We start from the raw sequence: 12,581 nt of genomic DNA on the forward strand, positions 1-12,581 counted from the left end.
TCCTATAGGATTAAATTATCTTACAATTGTCCAGAACTAAACAGTATTATTTTTACATATGTTAGGAAAACTCTAACATGGGACAGGTCCTTTAACCTTCAGAGCCTTGTTTTTGTCTCTCTGTGATACAGTCTGTGAGTTACCTTACCATTTAAAATTAATTAAGTGATACTAAACCTACTTTTAGGCTGTTTCCTCAATACAGTCTAAAGGGATATAAAGTAAGGAGCTTTTCTTTGGCTGGAATCCAGATACTAATGGTGTTAAAAAACCTTTTCATTGCATTTAAGTCAGTAGTTAGGTCAAGTAGACAAACAGATTTCAGAGGATGTTTAAAAAAACACTCAATTTAATGTTGCCTTGGAACCTGCATGTTTCAGCTGTCTAGCCTCAAAATGACAGCTAGTTAGTAGATATTAAAACAGTGATGACTATTTAGTTTGGAAAGGAACAAAAAAACACATGGGGGTTATATACAGAGCAATAAATTTTATAAAAATATATTAGGTATTCATGCATATTCTTCCACATTTCTCTGAAAATGAAAAAGGTTTTTGGGGGTTTTTTTAAGACAATAGATCAAAAATGATCAAAATAAAAACTATTTTAAATTAAACTTATTAATAGACTGGTGGAACTCACTGGCAAATCTATCATTAAGCTAAAAATGTATTAAACACGAGACAAGCTTTTCTAAAGAAATGCAATTCTCCAAGATACAGTAGAAGAAATAATAATAATAAAAAAGATATTAGCTCCATTTTTAGATATTAAGTCTGTTGTTTCAGGATTTAAACTAGTAACTGATACAGTTAGCAGAAACTCTCCTAATGATCAGAATCTTCATCATTTTTCAACTCTCACTTTTTTAATAGATTCACAGACTAGTTGGCAACATCATTCTGTTAGAGATATATTCTAATCAATAGTAATTGAGATGGTTTGGATAGCTGTAGTGATGTGTTCCCATGGAATACACCTTATTAGAGTTGATCAAAAATAGAATTTCTGCTCATCATAAATCCTTATGTTTTGACAGCTCTTTTAATCTTGAAATTAAATGAAAGGTCAAAATAACCAAATCCTATGAATAACGAAAATTTTCACAGTAATATAATTTTAAATCACTGAACTATTTTGTTTTGAAGTAGTGTTAACCTCTCTATTGACTGGAATCCCTGCTTTTTGGAAGTTTCCTTCTATTAAAGCTGTAACACGTCAGCCACAGCAAGACTGGGCTTCATTGTGTCTTCTGTGGCAGTAAATGAAGTCTACATTGGAAATACACTCCACTTTTTGTAAGAGAAGGGGGCAGAAGTTACTATCTATTTATTTATGTATGCAGTAATTTAGTGGACCTTGTTTTATCCATTATTTCTAAGAGTTAAAAAAGACCTGTGGAATAATGGGTCCAACATAAAAATTAATAGCATTGGGTGAGGTCCTATGGGACCATTATTCCTATCCGCTGCTTATATTTTCTTTACCCCAAAACTTATCCCTAACCAAAGCAACAAACCCACAAACTTAAGGTTTTGGGTTTCTTTTGTTATTTTTCTTTAGAGGTTTATCCAAGGAGGGTCCTGCTGAATCCATAAAATAGAAAGATACAAAGCAAGATATAATCAATATTTGCCTTAAAAGCAAATATAAGCATACCAAAATAGTGTAACCATGGAGTGCTTATAAGCTTTTTATAGAACTGTGCTGTCGCTGTATAACATCACTAAAACACAGGATAAAGCATTTTTTAACAAAGCTAAGCATAAATATTTAAATAATACGTAATCACCAGGGGGCAACATGCAGGAAAGTTATACAAGCAGGGTAAAGGAAAACATGTTCAGGTAGTAAAATCTGCAAGTTAGACCAAAGGATGCAGAACAGGCTGGAAAGATGCCTGGTAGAACCTGTCCAACAACAGTTCCTAAAAATCAAGGGAATATGCTGGGTGCAGATGAGATCCCCCTTTCCGTTTGGTTTAAGAGTGAGGAGAATAAAACACCAGCATGGATCAAAGAAAGAATGAGAAAAATAAGCGACCCACCCTACTTCTGGCTTCTCCTGTCAATGAATTCTTGATCCTGGTCACCTCAATCTCAGTGGCTTTGACTGTCAAGGAGCACAGTACCAATTTTAAGGCATCAAGCATGTATTCCAAGAGCAGTGAATCATTTAAATGCCTGGGCTCCAATGGCAAATGAAATGACCATTGTCACAGCTGCTTAAAGATTTGAAATATCACTGCCCAGAAATAAAATTAATAGCGAGGCAATAGAATTAAAAAATACAGTGGAAAACAATAACACGTTTAATATTTTAAGTCTTTTCACCAGTAATACTATGTCACATTTATAAAGTCCCTTTAGGTTTTTTCATGCTGTAGTATTAAAAGATGTTAAGTGTCATTATGACCAGTTTATTGATAGCTGAAACATAGTGCAATAAAATAACTCATCTACGGTTTCTACTTAGCCATAGGTTAGTCTTCAAATAAAATATATGGTTTCTAATACACAATCCCCTGTTCAACCATTTGGGACATAAAACTGAAGATACTACAGTGGTTATTATTGTGACCTCTGATCTCTCTCTGTGTTATTAGTCATTTAAAACTAGTCTTGTAATAAAAACAGTGTGGGAAGAGAAGAGCCATTGACCCAGAAGGTAATAAGATACTCTCAGCAAAGACTGTCTTTTGTCTGGATATTTATATGCTAGTGCTAGTTATCTGTACAAGTTTCTGGAAACGATCACATTAGTACAGGTACAACTTAAATTGCTTAACAGTTGGTAGCATCAAAATTAATTCACTTTCCTTTGTTAAACATTTCTATTTTTAGGTAGTTGAAACTTGATAGGGAGAAAAGAAAAATCAGAAGTGCAGCCTAGATGGAATACCCTTAATTATTCCCTAGAATTACAGCACAAGACCCTGAATGAGAACAAGAGCAAACATTAGAACTCTTGGCAGTTTGGGGGAAAGTGAACTTTACCTCTCTAGCCAGTAAATAGTGCTGGGATGTTTCTGTTATGGGAAGAGAAGTTAAAAAAAAAATAAAAATCAAAAGGGAAGAGGCAGAAAGGTGTGAAAGAAAAGAAGGAATTAGCCCTGGAGAGGTAGGATTTCGGCTTCTGCTGACATTAAAAGGATGGAAAGTCATCCCTGATGAGGGATGATAGCCTGATGAAAAGCAGGCATTTGCTGTTGACTGAAATTACCTTCTCCTCCAAAATCGTAGCACCTCTCCTGCAGCTCCTCCCTCAGGTGCAATAACAGCAGACCTGCCTTTTCACTGTGCCAGCAAAAGAGAATACCATAACTACATTGTTCCCATCAGCAATCTGCTGCCTTAGGAAATTACCAACTTTGCCTGTGGCTCAAACCCGCAGTGCTGTCCGGGAGCTGCCCAGCTCCTTCAGCTCCTGTGGAAGTGTCCTTTAAGGAAAGCGCTTAAAACTCTCTGCAGAAAACGTAGCTGAGGGGTATGTGCTGCACTGGAGTAGCTTCATGGCTACAGAAACCATTTCTATGATTTTCTGTGTAAGCTTTTTTATGTTAATAATTTTAATCACATAGCACTGCAAAGAAAAAAAAAAGAAGGGAAAAAGAAAAAAGGAAAGAAAAAGAAAGAAAAGAAAAGAAAAGAAAAGAAAAGAAAAGAAAAGAAAAGAAAAGAAAAGAAAAGAAAAGAAAAGAAAAGAAAAGAAAAGAAAAGAAAAGAAAAGAAAAGAATAAAAAAAACCAAACCCAACTTGTCTCCATTCAACACCAAAAGAGTATTAATGAAAAACAACTTTATGACGATTCCACTCACAATCACGTGTGGCATAAGGGCTGAGATCTGGACATATTAGGGACAAGTTAAGGTTCAGAACAGTCTTATTTAATCCCTTTTGAACATAACAAAAAGACACAGGGGGCAAAAGGATAATATCAAAGCATGAAAAGGAATCATCAATACTGCCTGGCTGCATTAGTGGGACAGAGTCAGCTCTGCAGAAATGTTTCAGAAGACCTAAAAAGGTTTTTAACCTATCACCTGAAGCAGTAGTACTGGATGTGAGAAAGGTGCCAGGATATGACTTGCAATTAGCTGAAGAATATTGTGAAGATCACTGTGAAGACATAGACTTAAGCCATGGTCTTCTCTTCAGGACTGGATTCCATTGAGCACTTTCACCCATTGATGTTTCTGCTCACCCTACAATGACACCAAACGTCATTGTCTGATACAGAACACAGCACAAAACAAACCTCACCTTTATACTGTGGTGAAGCTGCCGAGTGTTAGAAGTGGTACTCAGCTCATCTAACTTTAGATATCAAATATGTAACCTTTTAATTACCACCCAGCTACTGAGTTGCTTTTCTATGTAAATGTATCCAGTATAAAACCCATACATATATGAATAAACATGTCTAAAAATATAATATGCAGGACAAGGCCTCAAGGACAAGAGTCCAAGTACTGTTAGCCTGATGAATAGAGACATGTTAGAACTTGTAGGGCACAAGCCCTGGGAACAAAGGAGCAAGCTAACTGCAGACTCTTGAGCCGTTGCAGTTGAGATGGCAACCAGATGGACAAAGAGGAACAAGTAGCCAGATAAGGGAACGGATAGTGCCGATAAGGAACTTTATTAATTAAGAAAGTCACGTAGGAAGAAACACCCTAATCTTAGAATAGAAATTGTTGCTATGACAAGGTAAACTCATCAGTTCCTATTGTTTTAATGGTGTGCCTTAAATGTCAACCAATCAGTGTTTTTTACGCTTAAGATTTAACCAATCAGTGTGTGATATGTAGAAGATAGAAACGTATATAATTGTAAGAAAATCACTAATAAACTGACAACTTGCTTGCATCAAGCTGCGTCCCGTCTCTTCATTCGCCGCAAATTGGTGACCCCAACGTGATCCGGTGAAGGATCTGATGTGGAGGGGATCTCGAATCGCCTATCTGAGCGACTTGCAGCGAATCCCACAGAACTTTGAATGATCTGCTGAAAGGAAGCAGGAGCTGGCCGGCCAGAAATCCCTCCGGAGTTGAGAGGTGAACTGTGGGAAATCCATAATGGGGAATCTGGCTTCGTCCCCAGAAGGAGACATTTATGAGCTTATGAAAGGTCTTCTTAATAAACATAAGAAAAGTATTTCTGGGCAAGACCTTAAAGCAATGCTCAAATGGGTGCAAGTAAATATGCCAGCAGTGACTGCATCTACAATTTTTACGTGGGAACTTTGGGACGACACAGGGGTGAAATTGTGGGATTCTGCAACAAAAGGCAATACTGAGTCCCACCGTCTGCTCTCTTCATGGAGAGTTATTTTTGAGACTATGAAAGCACAGGAAGAAAAGCCAGAGGAAGGAGAGGAGGAGGAATCGCAAGCTCCTATAGCTCTTTCCTTATCAGCCTCTAAGTCACAGTGCTCTAGACCCCTGCGTGTCAATGCAGTGGAGTATCCGCCAGAAGAAGATCCCTTTGACCCAGGACCGATAGACCCTGAAAAAGAACCTGATTTATACCCTCTTGTATACCCTCCTGATCTACGTGATGTGTGGACAAAAATAAAGAAAAAAGCCTTAAAGGAGGGGGATTTAGAAATGGCTAAAACTATAGTTGCTCCGGTCTTGTATACTCAGGGTCGGGCAGGGGGAGCACGATGGGAGGCTCTTTCTTTTTCGGTTGTTAAAGAACTGTGCCATACAGTTACAGAACATGGTATTTCTTCTCCCTATTTTATAAGTCTGTTATCTTCTGTGTTTGATACTTATATCATGACTCCTCATGATTTGAAATCTTTAGCACGATTGCTACTAACCCCGACTCAGTACACGTTGTGGGAGTCGCATTGGAGAGGAGGACTGCAAGCACTCCTACTCACGTATGTTAATCATAATGATGCTGCATTAGCTGCACTAACAATAGAACATCTTACGGCACCAGTGCACATGTTGATCCGGTACCACAGGCTCAAAACTGCCCCCGTGCGGCTCTCGAGGCAATTAGGGATGAGGCGAAAAAGGCTTTTTTCCAGGTCCCTGACTTACAAAAGCCACAAAAGGCTTTTACTAACATCACTCAGGAGTCTCAAGAACCTTATATGCAGTTTATTGATAGACTAAAACAGGCTTTGGAACATGAAGTAGTTAATGTGGCAGCTCGGGATATATTGCTAACAAAACTGGCTGTTGAAAATGCTAATGCTGATTGTAAAAGGCTATTGAAGTCTCTTCCCAACCCGAACCCCACTCTGGTGGAAATGGTGGAAGCATGTAACCGAATCGGTACGGTTGACCACAAGTTTGAAGCTATGGCTGCTGCTTTTGCAATGATGCGTGGTGTGGGGAATTGCTATGGTTGTGGTAAGCCTGGTCATCTAAAGAGAAATTGTCTTGCGCGGGCTGCGGGGAATAAACAACAACCTCCTGGTCCTGGAGTTTGTCCGAAATGTCGGAAAGGGCGTCATTATGCTAATCAATGTCGATCTAAGTATGACTTCCAGGGACAACTGATACAGGGAAACCAACCACGGAGCGCGGGGCAGTGACACGCGCAGACACAAATGCCACAGCTGACATTTCAACAAGCTCGGAGAGAAGTACTGACACCTCAAGTCTCTGTCCAGCAACCTCAGGCAGCGCCGGATTGGACCTGGCAACCTCACACACAGTAACGTTGCTCGATTCCTCGGTTCATTTATTATCAACAAATGTCAAAGGACCATTACCCCTTGATACACAAGCTCTATTAATTGGTAGATCTTCCACAACATTGTCTGGTCTATTTGTTTTACCAGGTGTTATTGACTCTGACAATGTGGACGAAATCAAAATTATGGCATGGACTCCATTTCCACCTTGTATGATACCTCAAGGTAGTCGAATAGCGCAATTGATTCTGATTCCGGCAAGGGTAAGCTCTCTTATCACTGACCATCCTCCGCAGAGGAGAGGAGGTTTTGGATCCACAGGGTTACCTCATATTTTGTGGGTACAATCTATTTCTCCACAGCGACCTATGTATCAGTGTACCCTTATTTACAATGACCAACAAATAGCACTAAATGGAATCATTGACACTGGAGCTGATGTCACAGTAATTTCTCAAGCCAAATGGCCTCCGCAATGGCCACTGACTAATGTCTCTCAGACCCTGGCTGGGATAGGGGGGACCGGTAACAGTCGTCAGAGTTTGGAACTAATTCGAATTCAAGGACCAGAGGGACATGTGGCTTCTGTTAAACCTTTTGTGCTACCTGTCCCTATGGTTTTATGTGGACGTGATGTATTGTCACAATGGGGAATGTCTATCCGTACACATTTTTAGATGGGGCCATTGAAGTGCGCGACACCCTAAAAATAACCTGGAAAACTGATGTTCCTATTTGGGTGGATCAATGGCCCCTTCCTTTGGAAAAACTTCACGCACTTCAAAACTTAGTCTCAGAACAACTGTCCAAGGGACACATTGTACCTTCTACTAGCCCATGGAATTCACCAGTTTTTGTTATTAAAAAACAAACTGGCAAGTGGCACTTACTCCATGATCTCAGAAAAATTAATGATGCAATGGAAGATATGGGAGCCCTCCAACCCGGGCTCCCGTCCCCCACTATGATCCCTCAACACTGGCATCTAACTGTCATAGATCTTAAAGATTGTTTTTTCAGTATCCCGTTGCATCCAGATGATGCCCTGAAATTTGCCTTTTCAATTCCAAGCATCAACATGCAAGCTCCGTTGCAGAGATATCAGTGGGTTGTACTGCCACAAGGTATGAAAAATGGTCCTACAATGTGTCAATGGTATGTTGCAAAAATACTCAGTCCTGTCCGAAATGCTATGCCTACTGTGTTATTGTATCATTATATGGATGACCTTTTGGTGGCAGCACAACATCACGAAGTCATGGAGAAAGCTGTAGCCCTTGTCACAGAAGCCGTGAATTTGGCAGGTCTCTGTATAGCACCCGAAAAGGTCCAAAAGTTTCCCCCTTGGAAATATCTGGGCTGGCGAATAAGAGCACAAACTATTGTTCCTCAACCATTGCAGATCAATACCAATGTAAGAAACCTGCATGATGCACAAAAATTACTGGGAACAATAAATTGGGCTCGACCATTACTGGGAATTTCTAATACAGACTTGGGTCCTCTGTTTGAACTATTAAAAGGGGACACTAATCTTTGTTCTCCACGTAATCTTGACTCTGAAGCAGATACATCTTTACAAAAGGTTGCCTCAGCTATCGCTTCTCGACAGGCCCACCGATGGGCCCCTGAACTACCTTTTTACTTGATTATTTTAAACCCTGCACGACAGCCTCATGCCCTGATATTTCAATGGGACCTTCAGAACTCAGACCCCTTATTAATCATTGAATGGATCTTTTTACCTAACCAGTCTACAAAAACTATTTTGACACAACATGAAATGTTTGCCTCTCTGATTGTTAAAACTAGATCACGCCTGTTAACCTTATCAGGGAAGGATTTTGTCTGTATTTGTCTACCAATAACAACAGTATACTTACAATGGCTTTATCAGCAGACACCTTTGTTGTGGCACTTGCCGACTATACGGGTCAAATAACTTCCCATCCACCTTCACACAAACTGTTTAACATTGACTTTCATCTGATGTTAAAACCCAAAAGAAGCGAACAACCCTTACAGGCACTTACTGTGTTTACAGATGGATCAGGCAAATCACATAAATCTGTTCTTCTATGGTGGGATGATCAACGGAGACGATGGGACTCAGACATAGAGGCAGTCTCTGGTTCACCTCAAATAGTAGAACTGAATGCAGTTGTTCGCGTTTTCCGACAATGGAATGTACCACTCAACCTTGTTACTGATTCCGCTTATGTTGCAGGTATTGTTACACGAGCCGAAGCTTCTGTGCTGCGGAATGTTTCACAATCACAACTTTTTACCCTGTTACAGGAACTTATTTTCCTTTTGGACTCTCGATCTGCGCCTTATTTTGTTATGCATATTAGGTCTCACACCTCACTACCTGGTTTTCTTGCAGAAGGCAATCGACGAGCTGATCTATTGACGTTACCAGTTCAAGTACTGCCAGACCATATTGCACAAGCTAAACTAAGTCACTCTTTTTTTCATCAAAATGCTGGAGCTCTTAAACGACAATTTGACCTTACTTCTCAACAAGCGTCAAATATTATTGCTGTCTGTCCTGATTGTCAAAAACATTCTTTCCCATCAATTGCTGCAGGAGTTAACCCTAGAGGATTACAAAGCCTACAATTATGGCAAACAGATGTTACACATTATTCTGAATTTGGTGACCTTAAATATATCCACTCTTCCATTGATACATTTTCAGGTGCCTTGTTTGCCTCTTGTCACACAGGAGAAAAGGCACGAGATGTTCGTAGACATTTAATGCGTGCTTTTGCTACATTGGGTATTCCCTCAAAGATAAAGACAGATAATGGTCCAGCTTATGTTTCAACAACTATAAAAACCTTTTTTTGCCCTATGGGGTATAACTCATATTACTGGCATTCCTCATTCCCCCACCGGTCAAGCTCTCATTGAACGGTCTCATCAGTCTCTAAAACGTCTATTACAACAACAAAAAGGGGGAATGGGAATGGCTATTCCGGAGGAACGGTTACAGAAAGCATTGTATGTTTTTAATTTTTTAAATTGTTCTTTAATAGATAACAACCCACCGATAGTTCGACATTTTACTGCAAATACCTCCTTTGAGGCACGGGTTAAAGCCCCAGTATTGGTCCGAGATCCAGAAACAGGTAAAATTATGGGACCATATCCTCTTGTTACATGGGGAAAAGGTTATGCTTGTGTCTCCACAGAAAAAGGACCCAGATGGATCCCAGCGAAGAATGTAAGACCTTTCCGTGAACCTTTACCGCAGACAACTGATACCGACACCGACCCTACAGAATGAAATAAAAACTGCGTGAGGATCTCTGTTTTGCATTAATGTCAGATACCCAAAATCAGGACATAGAATATAGATTTTGCTTTTTACAGCGCCTAGAACGAACACTATCACTCTGGATCAAACCACTTAACAAAGGTAATACGTTTGGACCAGACCAGATCCCCAACGCACTGACGGCACCGCTAGCAGATATTATCTTCCCTTACATCGACTTTCAACGACACTGTCACGAACCAGATTGGACAGCGCCTCGATTTCTACAGTTATGTTGCTATGAACATGGACCATTCTGTCAACCGTGGATCAAGATTCATTGTGAACTCTGTGATCAGGATCGCTGGTGAGTTGTAAGACTAAGGGACAGATGGGGTCATTGGATGTGTTCTGGGTGTAACAATCAAATATTAAGGTTTAATCAGATACAGTGGGCTGAACGTTTTATGGGAAAACCTCTTTTGGAAATAGAGGGAGTTACAGGATTAGGTTCTGAGATTTTGCCAAACTTAGTTTTTGTAAATTTTTTATCATTGATTGAAAGCCTAGAAGTACGGGCTATTGCATGGTTGTTGTTTCAATATATTATATTAGCAAGCAGAATTTATATTATTAACAAGAACATTATTATAGGATTAGAGTGTGGACAATCAATTGCAGTGCCTCGGTCGTGGACAGTACAACCAGAAGAATGGTTGGTTGTAAAACAACGATGGAAAAAGAAAAGGAGAAACAAGTGTTGTCATTAATATGGATAATGATGTTCACATCTGGACCTTGGCCTATTGAAGGTAGCTCTTATCCCCCTTTTCTACCAAAAGTAAATGTTTGGGTCACGTTGGCAAACTTGACTGGACAGGATACTCTGTGTCTTGCTATGGCCACTCCGGATCAGCCTTTTTCCACATGTCTTGTGGCCTTACCATTAGATGAATGGCCTATACCTAGAAACCTTCAAAGTCTTTTTCCACCCAAAAACGTATCAAAAAATGTGACAGACAATTGGGATGTATGGACACCCCATCTCCCACTGGCCACTTTGGAACCACAGGAAATTGAACTCCTTGGTTCTGTAAAAATGGAGTTTTGCAAAAAATTTAACTACACGGGAAAGAATCAATCTAGGGCATGGGACGTTTCCCCTATTCATCCTGTTTTTAGAAATGCAACTATCTGGTGTAATTACACTGCTAACAACTTGTCTAAATCTAGCAATACTCTGCTCTCACTACCTGCTGGAGTATTTTTTATTTGTGGGGATCGAGCATGGCCTGTCATTCCTTCTCATATAAAAGGAGCTCCGTGTAGTTTAGGGCGACATTCCGTCCTGACTCCTAACACATCTATGATTTTACAACATCGCTACTCTCGAAGGACAAAGCGTGGCACTCATGCATTTGCCCCCGATTGTGATGATAACATGCAATTTTGGTCCTTTGGCCAACGCTTTACTGCATCTCCTTTGTTGCCTGGAGCTGCTGCAGGAAATGCCCTGGCAACATTAGATAAGCTTTGCTGTTGGCTTGCCAAACAAACTAATGCCACAAGCAGTGCCTTGTCTGGTCTTTTATTAGATGTTGATAGTGTTCGCCACGCGACATTACAAAATAGAGCTGCAATAGATTTTTTGCTTCTGGCACAAGGTCATGGTTGTGAAGAGTTTGAAGGGATGTGTTGCATGAACCTTTCAGATCATTCGGAATCAATTCATGCTAGCATCCAAAGATTGAAGGATGGAGTTTCTCATCTTCAACAAAGTGATACTTGGGATTGGTTAGATAAACTGTTTAGATGTTGGGGTATTTCAGGATGGTTAAGAAGTTTAGTGAAGATGATTATATATGCTTTAGTTGCTTTTTTGTTTGTTTTATTACTTATACCTTGTCTTTTACAATGCTTACGAAAATTAACAACTCGTTCGATTTCAAGGGTTCTTTTTGTGCAACAGGAAGGGGGAGATGCAGGACAAGGACTCAAGGACAGGAGTCCAAGTACTGTTAGCCTGATGAATAGAGACATGTTAGAACTTGTAGGGCACAAGCCCTGGGAACAAAGGAGCAAGCTAACTGCAGACTCTTGAGCCGTTGCAGTTGAGATGGCAACCAGATGGACAAAGAGGAACAAGTAGCCAGATAAGGGAACGGATAGTGCCGATAAGGAACTTTATTAATTAAGAAAGTCACGTAGGAAGAAACACCCTAATCTTAGAATAGAAATTGTTGCTATGACAAGGTAAACTCATCAGTTCCTATTGTTTTAATGGTGTGCCTTAAATGTCAACCAATCAGTGTTTTTTACGCTTAAGATTTAACCAATCAGTGTGTGATATGTAGAAGATAGAAACGTATATAATTGTAAGAAAATCACTAATAAACTGACAACTTGCTTGCATCAAGCTGCGTCCCGTCTCTTCATTCGCCGCAATAATATTTACCATCCACAGACAAAATAAGCATCTTCCAAAGGAAACCTTCACTTTATTTTAGAGGCTATCATGGTATGAGATAACTCAATTCTCTTAAACTGGCTGTTTCTCACTGTTGATTTTAAAGTTAAACCAGGGTGGTTAGCTTAGGTTTAACTGCCTAATTTTTAGGTGTATAAATAGCATTAATGAGTTTCACAGATAGTTTCTTGCTT

This window comes from Falco cherrug, chromosome W (assembly GCF_023634085.1).
Source record: "Falco cherrug isolate bFalChe1 chromosome W, bFalChe1.pri, whole genome shotgun sequence".
Classification (NCBI taxonomy): domain Eukaryota; kingdom Metazoa; phylum Chordata; class Aves; order Falconiformes; family Falconidae; genus Falco; species Falco cherrug.